Below are 14,711 nucleotides of genomic sequence, written 5' to 3'. Positions count from 1 at the left end.
ATTGCTAAAACACACCTTAAATACTGTAATCTGCATTCCCCAAGATTGGAAGAATTTATAATATTATTTGACCTGAAAGAATTTACAATAATAGTAGTTGGCTAGTTACTTAGTAATATGTACAAGAACATTTAGTTTTTCAAGAAATACACTTTCCATGCAAAACTTTTTTGTCCTTGTCTCCTATAGTTAAAAAGCACTGAATCATATCCTAACTATCGCATGCTGAAAGTATTCACATAATATTCAGCCACTAATCAATGGATTTAACATCACAAGAATGTTTTGGTCTTTTAGGTCCTCTTGTAGTAATGCTCAGTTAAGTTTTAATAGATGACTGTTGATTAATAGTAAATCTTAATGGGGTGCTAAGATATGATTAATGGGAAAAGAGTGATTTCTATGTTTTCTGTTTAGGGTAGAACAAAGAATTTATAAAAAAAATAACGAAATGTTCAGAAATGTTCAGAGTATATAGGTGACAGTTTTGTACCAGTGTTGATTCACAATGTTTAACCCTGTGGCTATAATCTATGTAATGCTTAACATACATAAGTGCCTGCTATTGATAATTTTCTGTTCAAATGTAAATGTAGATCTCAAATATATGGAATTGATTCCAACCATCTTTGCGTGTAGCTGGTTTTGAGTACCCACTCTTCGCCAACTCCCAAGCTCCCATCCTCCTTCCAAATAATCCTGAAGCCCCTTTCAGTGCTGCCTAACTTGGCTAGCCTGTTGCATTTCTCTCTGTCTCTCAACTCTTGGGCCTGCCAAAAACAGGCCCATAGTTCCCACTGAAATACTGGTAAGTTTGTTGATTTAACTTTACTTATTCTTCATTTTCAATATTGTATTTGTTTCTGTTTTTAAAATAAGTTATGTGCAGTGTGCATAGGAATTTGTTCATAGATTTTTTTAAAACTATATTCTGGTTCTCTAATAGTCTGAGGGGTGAACTAGTCCTTTGTTTAAAAAGTTTGAGGATCTCTGGTTTAGATAATGAGGGCTTCAAGTGTGCTCCCTGGCAAGAACAGATTATGACAAGTTTATGTTAGTTTAGACAATGAGGACTTAATGGATTAAACACTTCCATCAAGAATGGATAGAGTTGTTTAGATTGAGCAAGAGTTCATCAAAAGCCCTTTATAAATACCTATAATAATGTTCTAAAGCTTTTATTCACAGAAACGGGTGCAGAATGCGTTAAAAGCTATGAATTCCCACTACAGAGCTCACTATAAGTAGTTTAATGTCTTAATTATATTATGTCAATAATAACTCCTTGATCTTTTTGTTCACAGTGGCACTTGGAGATATAGGTTGATCACCCCAGTTCCACATCACATATTAGACTCAGAAGACAGGGCTCATTATGATAAGGTCACCAAAAAACTTCTAATCTATTAATTTTATACTTGATTATGACTGATAATATAATTTTATGTTTATGTCCAAAGATAGAAATAAAATATGCAGCTATATGCCATGAACTCCTATTTCAGAGCTCATTCATTGATCATGTTATTGTAATCTGTTTTCAATTGTAAGTAGCTTACCATTATACCATAATGATTATGATTTTAGATTGCTTTTATGAAAGGAAACTGGATGCTTAAGGCCCACTAGATAATATTTCATAATATAGGCTCCTCTTACAGTGTTCATTACCATATCACTTAGTTTTCTAAACTTGAAAATTATTATTGTTTTTAAGAATGCTCTATACACTTTCTAACCTGGAAAGCCTTTCTTCAGTAAAGTTTACCATTACCAATCATGATTGGCCTAGGAAATGGAAAACCTTTTCATCTGACTTGCCAATTTTATATTTTTTAAGAGTTCTGTCCCATTTCACCTGGGTCAGCTTTTCAACTGTAACCCAGGAACTGGACTATTAGCAGGGAAAACCCTACTGATTACCTGATTTCTACTTTCATATCCTCTTGATTCTTATTAGTATTCCATTCAACTTGATCTATGCTTTTTTTTAGTTCTGTGAACATCCTTCATATTTCTTCTCTAAACTCCATATCTGAGAGACTGACTAGGTGGTTCTCCATTTTTGGGTCAGCAGAGTTGCCATCTTCATTCTCAATGCCTGGCATGTGTTGTTTCCCCATTGTCAGGCTGTAATTGTGATTTTTTTCTACGTGTTGTGGTGATATTCATAGGCTAGATGATGCACATGGCTATAAAGCGATTTGGAGCAGCCGCTCCTCTGGCTCCACCATTTGTGAGTAGGACGACTTACTTTCAAAGAAGACACGCCCTCAGGGAAGAATGCCAGAGGATTAAGTCCCAAAAATCTTCCCAATAACAAAAGCCCAGGCCCAGATGGGTTCATTAATGAATTCTTTCAAACCTTAAGAGAAACTTCTACCAATCTTTTTAAGGCTCTTTCATAAAATTGAAGAAATGAGAGTACTTCCAAATAGTTTCTATGAAGCTAACATCACTTTGATACCAAAACCAGACAGAGATGCTGCCAAAAAAGAAAATTACAGACCAATATCCCTGATGAACTCAGATGCAAAGATCCTCAACAAAATTCTGACAAAGAGAATTCAATGCATCATCAAGAAAGTCATCATCCACCACGACCAAGTAGGTTTTTTTGTTTGTTTGTTTGTTTTGTTTTGTTTTTGGGCCACACCCAGCGGTGCTCAGGGGTTACTCCTGGCTGTCTGCTCAGAAATAGCTCCTGGCAGGCACGGGGGACCATATGGGACAACGGGATCTGAACCAACCACCTTTGGTCCTGGATCGGCTGCTTGTAAGGCAAACACCACTGTGCTATCTCTCTGGGTCCCCCAAGTAGGTTTTATCCCAGGAATGCAAGACTGGTTTAACATTCGTAAATCTATTAACATATACACCATATCAACAAAAAGAAATACAAAAATCATAGATCATATCAATAGATGCAGAGAAAGCATTCGATAAGATGCAACACCCATTCTTGATTAAAACCCTCATCAAGATGGGAATGAAAGGAACATTTTTCATTATAGTCAAGGCCATCTACCACAAGCCAATGGCAAATATTATTATCAATAGAGATAAACTAGAAACCTCTCCCCTAAAATATGGTACAAAACAAGGCTGCCGTCTCTCACCACTCCTATTCAACGTATTTGTTGTATTTGCCATAGCAATTAGGCAAGAAAAATATATCAGGGGCATCTAGATAGAAAGGATAAAGTCAATCTCTCACTGTTTGCAGATGACATGATAATATATTTAGTAATTCCTAAAGACTCTGCCAAAAAGCTTTTAGGAACAATTGATTCATATAGCAAAGGGCAGGCCACAAAATTAACAGTCAAAGTCAATGGCCTTCTTATACACTAATAATGATAGAGAAGAAATGAACATTAAAAAAACAATCCCATTCACATTAGTGCCCCACAAACTCAAATATCTTGGGGTCAACTTAACTAATGAGGTGAAGGACCTATACAAAGAAAACTATAAAAGTCTGCTTCAAGAAATAAAAGAGGACAGAAGGAAATGGATACACATACCCTGCTCATGGATTAGCAGGATTAATATAATTAAAATGGCTATACTCCCAAAGCATTGTAAAGATTTAATGCAATACCTCTAAAGATCCCCATGACATTTTTCAAAGAAGTGAATCAAACACTCCTGAAATTTATTTGGAGCAATAAACACCCATGAATAGCTAAAGAAATCCTTGGAAAAAAGCTGCATTACTTTCTCCAATTTTAAACTGTACTACAAAGTAATATTTATCAAAACAGCATGGTATTGGAATAAAGACAGATCCTCAGATCAGTGAACTAGACTTGAGTATTCAGAAAATGTTTCCCAGACATACAATAAACTAATCTTTGATAACAGGACAAAAAATCCAAAATGGATCAAGGAAAGCCTCTTCAACAAGTGGCACAACTGGTTAGCCACTTGCAAAAACATGAACTCAGACTCCCATCTAACACCATGCACAAAAATCAAATCCAAATGAATTAAAGACCTTGATATCAGGCTTGAAACCATAAGGTATATCGAACAACATGTTGGTAAAACACTCCATGACATTGAGACTAATGGGATCTTCAAGGAGGAAATAGCACTCTCCAAAGAAGTGGAAGCAGAGATAAACAATAGGACTATATTAAGCTGAGAAGTTTCTGCACCTCAAAGAAAATAGTGCTTAAGATACAAAAACCACCCACAGAATGGGAGAAACTATTTACCCAATACCCATCAGACAAGGGGCTAATACCCAAAATATACAAGGTGCTGACAGAACTTAATAAGAAAAATATATAACCCCATCAAAAATAGGGAGAAGAAATGAACAGACATTTCCTCAAAGAAGAAATACAAATGGCCAAAAGACACATATCAAAAAGCTCCACATCACTAATAATCAGGGAGATGCAAATCAAAACTACAATGAGGTACTATTGCACACCATAGAGAATGGCACACATCACAAAGAAAAAGAACTATCAGTGCTGACGAGGATGTGGAGAGAAAGGAACTCTCATCCACTGCTGGTGGGAATGCCATCTAGATCAGCCTTTATAGAAATCAATATGGAGATTCCTCAAAAAACTGGAAACTGAACTCTGATATGATCCAGCTATTCCACTCCTAGGATTACCTAGAAACACAAAAATGCAATACAAAAAATCCCTTTCTCACACCTATGTTCATTGCAGCACTATTTACAATAGCCAGATTCTGAAAGCAACCAAGATGCCCTTCAACAGATGAATTGCTAAAGAAACTATGGTACATGTACACAATGAAATATTATGCAGCTTTCAGGAAAGATGAAGTCATAAAATTTTCCTGTACATGGATGTGCATGGAATCTATTATGCTGAGTTAAATAAGTCAAAGGGAGAAAGATAGACACAGAATAGTCTCACTCATCTATGGGTTTTAAGAAAAATTGAAGACACTACCATAATAAGGCCCAGAGACAATAGAGTTAAGAGCTGGAAGGGCCAAAAGGACTGGCTCACAATTTGAAGACCACTACAGAGTGGTAAACTTGTTAGAGAAATAACTACACTAATAACTAGCATGACAATGTTAAAAATAGAGAAGTTGGGGCCGGGAAGGTGGCGCTAGAGGTAAGGTGTCTGCCTTGCAAGCGCTAGCATAGGACGGATAGCGGTTTGATCCCCCTGCATCCCATATGGTCCCCCCAAGCCAGGGGCGATTTCTGAGCGCATAGCCAGGAGTAACCCCTGAGCGTCAAATGGGTGTGGCCCAAAAACCAAAAAAAAAAAAAAAAAGAATAGAGAAGTAGAATGCCTGTCACGAATACAGGCAGGATGGGGGTTCGGGGGCATTGGTGGTAGGAATGTTGCATTGATATAGTGGGTATTCTGTTTATGACTGAAACTCAACTACAAACATGCTTGTAATCACAGTGCTTAAATAAATATTTATATATATATAAAGAAATTTAAAAGGACAGACAGAAGGAAATAACAAAGCTCAAAGCAGAAATCAATGAACTGAACACCCCCAGAAAACAACTACCTGAAAGATCAATAAAAGCAAAAGTTGATTCCTTGAAAAAATAAAAAAATATAAACCACTAGCAAGAACAAAAAGAGAAAATCTTAATAAACCAAATTAGAAGTAAAAAGGGAGAGATTATGACAGAAACTATAGAAATTCAAAGGGTGATTTGAGATTATTATTTTTTTTTTGTGGTTTTTGGGTCACACCCGGCAGTGCTCAGGGGTTACTCCTGGCTCCATGCTCAGAAATTGCTCCTAGCAGGCACGGGGGACCATATGGGACGCTGGGATTCAAACCGATGACCTCTTGCATGAAAGGCAAACGCCTTACCTCCATGCTATCTCTCCAGCCCCGATTTGAGATTATTTTGAGAAACTTTATGCCACAAAGCAAGAGAACCTGAAAAAAATGATGCATTCTTCTAGAACCAGTATGGTCTGCCATATTTGAACATATCTATTACTATTGAGGAAACTAAAATGATAATAAAAAATCTTCCCAAAACAAAACATGGGCCCAGGCCCACAATGATTCAGTACTGAATTATTTCAAACCTTTCAAAATGACCGACTGCCAATTCTTTTCAGGTTCTTTCAGGAAATTGAATAAATAGAAACACTCCCCAATAGATTTTACAAATCTAACGTAGTTAACATCATTTTTTTTTTACCAAAAGTAGACATAAGTGCTACAAAAAAAGAGAACTACAAGCCTCCCTGATGAACACATATGCAAAGATCCCCAACAAAATCCTAGCTAATAGGATACAATGCCTCATCAATATGGTCATACAACATGACCAAGTAGGATTCATCCCAGACATGCAAAGATGGTTTAACATGTGCAAGTCAAACACTATAATATATCATATCAACAAAAGGAAAAATAAAAACTGCATTATCATATCAATAGATGCAGAGAAAACATTTGACAAGGTCAAAACCTATTCATAATAAAAACTCTCAGCAAAATCGAAATGAAAGGCTTTTCTCAACATAGTCAAGACCATTTTGAACATGCCCAAGGAAAACATTACACTCAAAGGGGAAAGACTGAAAGCTGTTTATCTAAAATCTGGCACAAGACAAGGTTTCCCTTCTTACCATTTCTGCTCAACACAGTACTAGAAGTACTTGCTATAGCAAACAGGTAAGAAAAAGATATCAAGGGCATCCAAGTAGGAAAGGAAGAAGTCAAACTCTTATTTTTTGCAGATGAAATGATACTATATATAAAAATCCTAAAGGTGGGAATGCCCCTGATTCAATGTCACTATGTACCTTAAATATTACTGTGAGAGATTCTTATTTCACTTTGGTCACAATAAAAATTATTTTAAATAATCCTAAAGACTACCAAAATTTTTCTGGAAACAATAGTTTTGCATAGTAAACTAGCAGGCTACAAAATTAATACTCAAAAATCCATGGCATTTTTATGTTCAAATAATGAAAGATAAGTCAAAGACATTACACAATGGCAGAGAGAGATCAACATTGGTGGTGGGAACTGCCCTAATACACTGTCACTGTGCATCTTAAATATAACTGGGAAAGACTTGTAATTAAAAAAATTTAAAATAATAAAGACATTACCAAAAACAATCCCATTCACAATTGTGCCTCAGGAAATCAAGTACCTTGGTGTCACTTTAACTAAAAAGGTCAGAGAACTATACAAAGAAAACTATAAAACACTCCCTCGAGAAATAAAAGGGACATAAAGAGATGAAAACTTACCCCTGCTCATGGGTTGGAAGGATTAACATAATTAAAATGGCAATACTTTCCAATGCATTGATATAAGATTTAATGCAATCTCTCTAAAGATACCCATGACATTTTTCAAAGAAATGGATAAAACTCTCCTAAAATTTTGAACATCTGCCCAAGAAATTCTTGGGAGAATGAAGATGGAAAGGATCAGTTTCCCCAAATTAAAATTGTGCTATTTCACACTTTCTTTTACTATTGTACTATTGTACATTTGGACAATCTACAATTGTAGATTGCCTGTCTCAAATACAGGAAGGGGTTGGGGGAGGAAGGAACTGGGGGGCATTGTGGTGGAAGGTTGCACTGATGAAGGGGATTTTTTTTATAACTGAAACCCAACTAAAACATGTTTGTAATCATGGTGATTAAATAAATATATAATAAAAAAGAAGAAATGCAGATGGTCAAAAAAACACAGATGCAAATCAAAACAACAATGAGGAATCATCTCATGCCACAGACACTAGCACACATCACAAAGAACAAGAACAACCAGTGCTGGTGTGAATTCAGGGAGACAGGAACTCTCATTCACTGCTGCTGTGAAAGCTGCCTAGTCCAGCCTTCTTGGAAAACAATATGGATATTCCTCAAAAAAAGAAAATTTAGCTCCCATATAACCTAGGAACACACACAAAAATGTACTATAAAGCATTATTAATTAATATAGCATGGTATTGGAATAAAGACAGACCCTCAGATCAATGAAATAGACTTGAGTATTTTGAGACTGACCACCAGGTATACAATTAAACTTTGATACAGGGGAAACAAATACAAGTTGGAGCAAGTAAAGCCTCTTTAATAAGTGTTGTTGGAACAAATGGTCAGCCAAATGCAAAAAAAGGTGAACTTGAACCTCTAACACTATGCACAAAGGTCAAATAAAAATGGATTAAATATCTTGATATAAGACCTAAATCATAAGATACACAGAGGAAAACCTAGGCAAAACACTCCATGATATTGAGATTCAAGGCATTTTCCAGGAGGAAATATCACTGTTCAAATCTGTGAAAGCAGAGATAAACAAATGGGACTACATTACATCAAGAAGCTTCTGCATTTCAAAGGAAACAGTAAGTAGGATACGAAGGTTACCTATGGAATGGGAGAAACCATTCACCCAATATCTATCTGATAAAGGGCTAATATCTAACATATGTAATGTACTGACAGAACTGCACAAGAAAGTAACCCATTAAGAATGAGAAGAAATGAACAAACATTTCCTCGAAGAAGAAATACAAATGGACTAAAGGCACATGAAAAAATAATCCACATTACTAATCTTCAGGGAGATGCAAATCAAAACAACAATGAGGTATCATCTCACACCACAGAGAATGACACACATCATAAAGAAAAAGAACAACCAGTGGATTTGGGGGAGAAAAGGACTCTCATTCACTGGAATGTTGTCTAGTCCAATTTGTCTAGAAAACAATATGAATATTCCTCAAAAACCTTTAAATTGAGCTCCCATATACTACTCCTAGGGATATACCCTAGGAACACAAAAACAAAATACAAAAATAATCTGTACTTCTATGTTTATCTCAGCACTATTTACAATACCTGTAAATTCCAGTATCTGGAAGCAACCCAGTTGCCTGACAAGAGAAAAGTGGCTAAAGAAACTGTCGTATATCTACAAAATGAAATACTCTGCAGACGTTAGAAAATAAATGAAGTCATGAATTTTGCTTATGCATGGATAAACATGGAAAGTATTATGCTGATCAAAATGAGTTAGAGGGAAAGGTATAAATAGAATAATCTTACTCATCACTATGATATAAGGAAAAGAAAAGATAGAGTGGAGATGTTATCCAGAAACAATAGAGATGAAAATCAGGAGGACCATTTCATGGTAGTTAGCTTTCCACAAAGGCCATAGAGTGCAGTTAGAGTAGAGAAAGGCTAATATGGAAAGGACTTCCATGGCAGTAGTACATTAGCAGTAGTGCAAAACACAATGTCGCAAAAAAGGGGGGGAGAGGGAGAGTGTGCATGCATGAAAAAGATATAAGTATATGTATATGCATATATACATATATGAGAAAGAAAGAAAAGAGGAAAGATTGGGTGAGAGGGAAGAGGGAAAGTGGGAGAGAAACTGTTGATATTGGTGGCAAGAATGCACACTGATGAACGTTGTTATACATTGTATGACTGTAACTCAATCTCATATAGAGGTATCAGTGAAGGTGTGAAGCATAAACAGAGAAAGTTATATAGCCACCAAAAACCACTCCAAAGGTGCAAAGATTTGCTTCCAGAAGGAAATATGCAAAAGGCATATTTTCCTCAGTAATTCACAGTATCTCTGTTTGAATTTAAACTTGTTACTGACTCAAAAACTATAATTATGGGGCTGGAGAGATAGCATGGAGGTAAAGCATTTGCCTTTCATGCAAGAGGTCATCGGTTCGAATCCCAGCGTCCCATATGGTCCCCTGTGCCTGCCAGGAGCAATTTCTGAGCATGGAGCCAGGAGTAACCCCTGAGCACTGCCGGGTGTGACCCAAAAACCACACACACAAAAAAAAACTATAATTATATTTGTTGCAAGTTATGTTTATGGAGAAATTCTTGGATGCATGTATTTAGTTGTTTTCTTTAATAATTTTTAATTTTTATTGGAAAATGTTTTTAATTGAATTACCATGAGATACATAGTTACAAAGTTGTTCTTGATTGATTTTAAGTAATATAAACCAACACCCACCCCTTCATCAATATACATTTACCACTACCAATATCTCCAGTTTTCCTCCACCCCCTCCAGCCTGCCTCTATGACAAATATTTTTACTTACACTTCCTCCTTTTTTCCTTTCTTCTTTTTTTCTTTAGGCAAGGTAATTTTCAATCCTTTTACTGAAGAGATATTCTGCATATAACTTTACCTCATTTCATAACTCACTTCTTGTCCAGAGAGATCTTTTCCAACTATCATTGTCATAGCAGTCCATTCAGTATCTCAATTGCACTCACCATTTGTGGCAAGCTTCCTACCATGGACCAGTCCTTCCGGCACTTGACTCTATTGTCTTTGAGTATTATTACCATCTATGATATTTTTAATTTTTAAAATTTAAATCATTGTGATTTACAAAGTTTTTTTAGTTGAGTTTCAGAAATACACTATTTCAGAGGCAATCACACCACCGGAGATGACTTCCCTCCACCAGTCTGCCAGCATAACAGGCCTATTTTAAGTTTTTATTGTTAAAGTTTGGGTCTCGTGATTCCAATATTTTGAGTATGACTTGGATATTTAGTTCTGTCCTTTCTTAACACCACCAACACATCTGGGATCTCTTGGCCCCTGTACACTACACTTTCATATTTGTGTTTCTCCTCCTTCACTCAATTTCTTTCCTTTTCCTAGACACTCTAGAGTGTCCTCAACAAATCCTATTTAAAGCATTATTCTACATACTACATATAAGTGATACTCAGTATTTCTACTTCTTCTGGTTTACTTCATTTAATATCTTTCAGTTCCACCCATGTTGCAGCAAATTGCATAATTTCATCATTCCTTACAGTTATGTATTATTCCATTAACAATCCACTCATCTGTTATTGGACATTTAAGTTGATTCTAACACTTAATTATTGTACTGAATGCTGCAATAAATAGCGGTGTGCATGTAATCTTTTGGATCAGTATTTTTTTTACCTCCTGGGGATCTATACACAAAAGTGGAATAAGAGTATGTTACCATAATAAAAAATTAGAATGCAATCACATCTAAAAGACATAAAAATCAGCTGAAGTGGTGCTTTACAAAGGAATTATGGGCAGAAAAGTGAAGATGTTTTTCAGATTTTTTTCTATTATAAGACTATATAAATTGTCTTCCTTTAAAGTGCAGGGTGTTTTTTGTTTTGTTTTGTTTTTTACAAAATAGTATTACTCACAATACTCTTTTAATAATCTAAGACAAAATCACTTGGGATGATACATGGGATCTGAGCACAATTTATTCATAATCAATAGTTTTGCTGTAAGAATCTTTCAAATATTTGAAATGAAAGACTTTTTCAATTATTTCTCAAAAAGTTTATTAATAAAGTATTTGGTTAAGTAGCACATAGACAAAGATGAAATATGGGCTAAATATCACAAAGAAAATCTTAATAAAGTGAGTTAATTGAACTGTATGGAGAAGTTATACTCACATATAATAATGAAATTCCAGAAAATGAAGGGTAAAGCCACATTTCCACATTCTCATCAGTAATTCTTTCTTTTTTTGTTTTGTTTTTTGTTTTTTGGGCCATACCCGTTTGATGCTCAGGGGTTATTCCTGGTTAAGCACTCAGAAATTGCCCTGGTTTTTGGGAACCATATGGGACAGTGGGGATCGAATGGTGGTCCTTCCTTGGCTAGCTCTTGCAAGGCAGACACCTTACCACTAGCGTCACCTCTCTGGCCCCAGTAATTATTTCTTAATCCACTCCTCAATGCCCTGCATTCAAGGCCAATTTTGATTCCCCAAGCAATTGACCTTCAGATAGATGCCATCCTAAAGAATCTATTTAAAGCCCCCTTGATGTCTTTGTTCCTCAGACTGTAGATAAAGGGGTTTAACATGGGTGGGATGACAGTGTACATTACTGAGGCTATGGCACTGGAGCTTGTGCCATGGGCAACAGCAGCATTAAGGTACACCCCTAGACCTGTACAATAAAATAAGGAGACCACTGAGAGGTGAGATGCACAGGTGGAAAAGGCTTTATACTTGCCCTGTGCTGATGAGATTCCATGTATGGAGGAAACAATCTTAAAGTAAGAATAAAGAATCCCAGTGAAAGGGCCACAGCCCAAGATAAGAGCAGAAAAGTATAACACCATGTAATTAATAAAGGTGTCAGAACAGGCAAGTTGGACAACCTGATTGATATCACAAAAAAAAGTGGGTGATTTCTGAGATCCTGCAGAAGGACAGGCGCATCGTCATTAAACTTTGTAATGAAGAATTCATAACACATAGAATCAATGACCCTAAAACTAGTAGTCCACAGAGCCGGGGGTTCATGATGACTGTGTAGTGTAGCGGATGGCAGATGGCCACAAAGCGATCATAGGCCATCACTGTCAGGAGAAAGTCATCGAGTCCTACAAAGAGTAGGAAAAAGTAGATTTGAGTAATACATCCTTCGTAAGTGATCACTTTGCTCTGTATCTGTATATTCACCAGCATCTTGGAATAGTGGTGGAGGTGAAGCAGATGTCCACAAAGGACAGGTTGAAGAGGAAGAAGTACATGGGGGTGTGAAGGTGAGAATCTGAGATAACAGCCAGGATAATGAGCAGGTTCCCAAAGACAGTGAGCAGGTACATGAAGAGGAACAGTACAAATATGAGAGGTTGAAGTTCTGGGTCCTCTGAAAATCCCAGGAGGATAAATTGTGCAAGTTGTGTACCATTTTCTTTTTTTACATGAAGGAGGCCACTATCAAGAAATAAATGGTTAATATGACAAATTTTCCTTAAGAAATTATCATTAACACATGTTGAAAATACCATATCATATATACAAGAAAGAATACAAAATAACTCAAACATTCTCATCAGTGAACTTCCATGGACCTGGAGACAGAGGAGTTACATTATATATATTTGATTTTAGGGCCACAGCTTGCAATGCTCAGGAGTTACTCTGGCTATTCTCTCAAGAATTACTCCTTGTCGGTATTGGGAACCCATATAAGGTACAGAGGTTGAACATGGGTCAGTTGTATGCAAGGCAAGTGCTTTATCTACTGTATTTATCTCTGATTCCTATCTATGCTGTGTCATAAAAAGACCATTACTTGTCATTACTTGTTTGTACTTTAATAAAATAAAATGTTGAAAATGGAGAGTACAAAACTGAAGACAAGGGAGGAGTAGTTAAGAATTCAGCTACACCCTGAGAGATTGTGATAAGAAGTTTCCTTGATCCTGACAGCCTTCCAACATTAATTATTCCACATCTATCCCAAGATTATATAGCAGAAAACTATTTTTTTAGCAAAGAAAAGGTAATTTATTTACAATTTGAAGTATTATATAGATTGAACATACCTAAAACAAATGGGAAAAGAAACAATTTCCCAAAATAACATACAATATGCAACAACAGTTCTGACACTGTCAAAATGCAAAAATTTAAAAAATAATTTTGGGTAGGACCACACCTTATAGTGCTCTGTTCTTTCTCATGGCTTTGTGTGAAGATATCACTTCTGGCAGTGCTCAGGAGACATTGGGCAGTTCTGGGTATCTAACCAGGGTCAATTAGGTGCAAGCAAACGCCTCCTTAATCCTGAATTAATCTGTAAGCCCCCACCCCTTTGGAATATTTTAAGAGGTTTCTTTTTTTTTTGGTTTTTGGTTTTTGGTTTTTGGGCCACACCCGGCGGTGCTCAGGGGTTACTCCTGGCTGTCTGCTCAGAAATAGCTCCTGGCAGGCACGGGAGACCATATGGGACACCGGGATTCGAACCAACCACCTTTGGTCCTGGATCAGCTGCTTGCAAGGCAAACACCGCTGTGCTATCTCTCCGGGTTAAGAGATATTTTTATCATGTCAAGAACAAAATAGTTGGAGTCAGAAACCTCATTTTTCATCTTAGCATGGTACTGTTACTAATTCCCACATGGAGAGTCATCTGAAACATTCTCAGTATTAATATCCTCACCCAAAGAGGTGTGATAGCTCCATTATCTGAGGTTGTGCACAGCTTTAGTAGGTATATGTTAAAATTCAGAAATAGAGAGAGAGAGAAATAAAGAGGTAGGGGAGGAGACAGGGATAGATGAAAAGCAATAGGGGCAGGAGTCAAGGGAATTCTGGTACATTGTTGGTGTTAAGAAATGATAGAGCTAAATATTTAAAATTCAGTGTCATAACACTGAAATTATGAGGCTCAAGTTTTAGCAACAGAACCTGTCAAGGTACCTGTCAAGATGTTATGCTTGTGGCGGAGACTGGGGAAAGAATCTGAGAATATGGTGGAAGGAAGTAGACTCTGGTGATGTGATCAGTGCTGGAACACAGTATATATAAAACTCACTATGAATAAATTTGTAAATCATGGAGCTTTAATAAAATAGACAATAAAATCCAAAAAAGTTGTCTTTAAGTAAATGAATGGTGGTTAATAGTGGTGAGATGATGTGAATCTTTTTCTTTCTTCTCTCTGATATCATAGTTGTTACCCATCTCTTGATTCTTGAAAAAAAAATATGTTCCTAAACAAACTATCAAGAAACAAGACCCTTTCTTTTCTTCATGCACCCAGCAGTGCACAAGGCTTATTTCTGGCTCTGTGCTCAGGGATCACTCCTGGAGAACTTGTGAACCATATAGGATGCCAGGAATCTATCCTGGATCAGCTGTGTGCAAAGCAAATTGCCCTA

General features: G+C 36.5%; 1 pseudogene; it reads right to left on the bottom strand.

The window, feature by feature from the left end:
* Positions 1 to 11,764: 11,764 nt before the first annotated feature.
* Positions 11,765 to 12,647, bottom strand: LOC126029875 (olfactory receptor 7A10-like; annotated as a pseudogene).
* Between the last annotated feature and the right edge of the window lie 2,064 nt (positions 12,648 to 14,711).

Source organism: Suncus etruscus, chromosome 15 (genome assembly GCF_024139225.1).
Source record: "Suncus etruscus isolate mSunEtr1 chromosome 15, mSunEtr1.pri.cur, whole genome shotgun sequence".
In the NCBI taxonomy this organism is placed as follows: Eukaryota; Metazoa; Chordata; class Mammalia; order Eulipotyphla; family Soricidae; genus Suncus; species Suncus etruscus.
The sequence above is the reverse complement of the archived record's forward strand: the minus strand, read 5'-3'. Positions and strand labels throughout refer to the sequence as shown.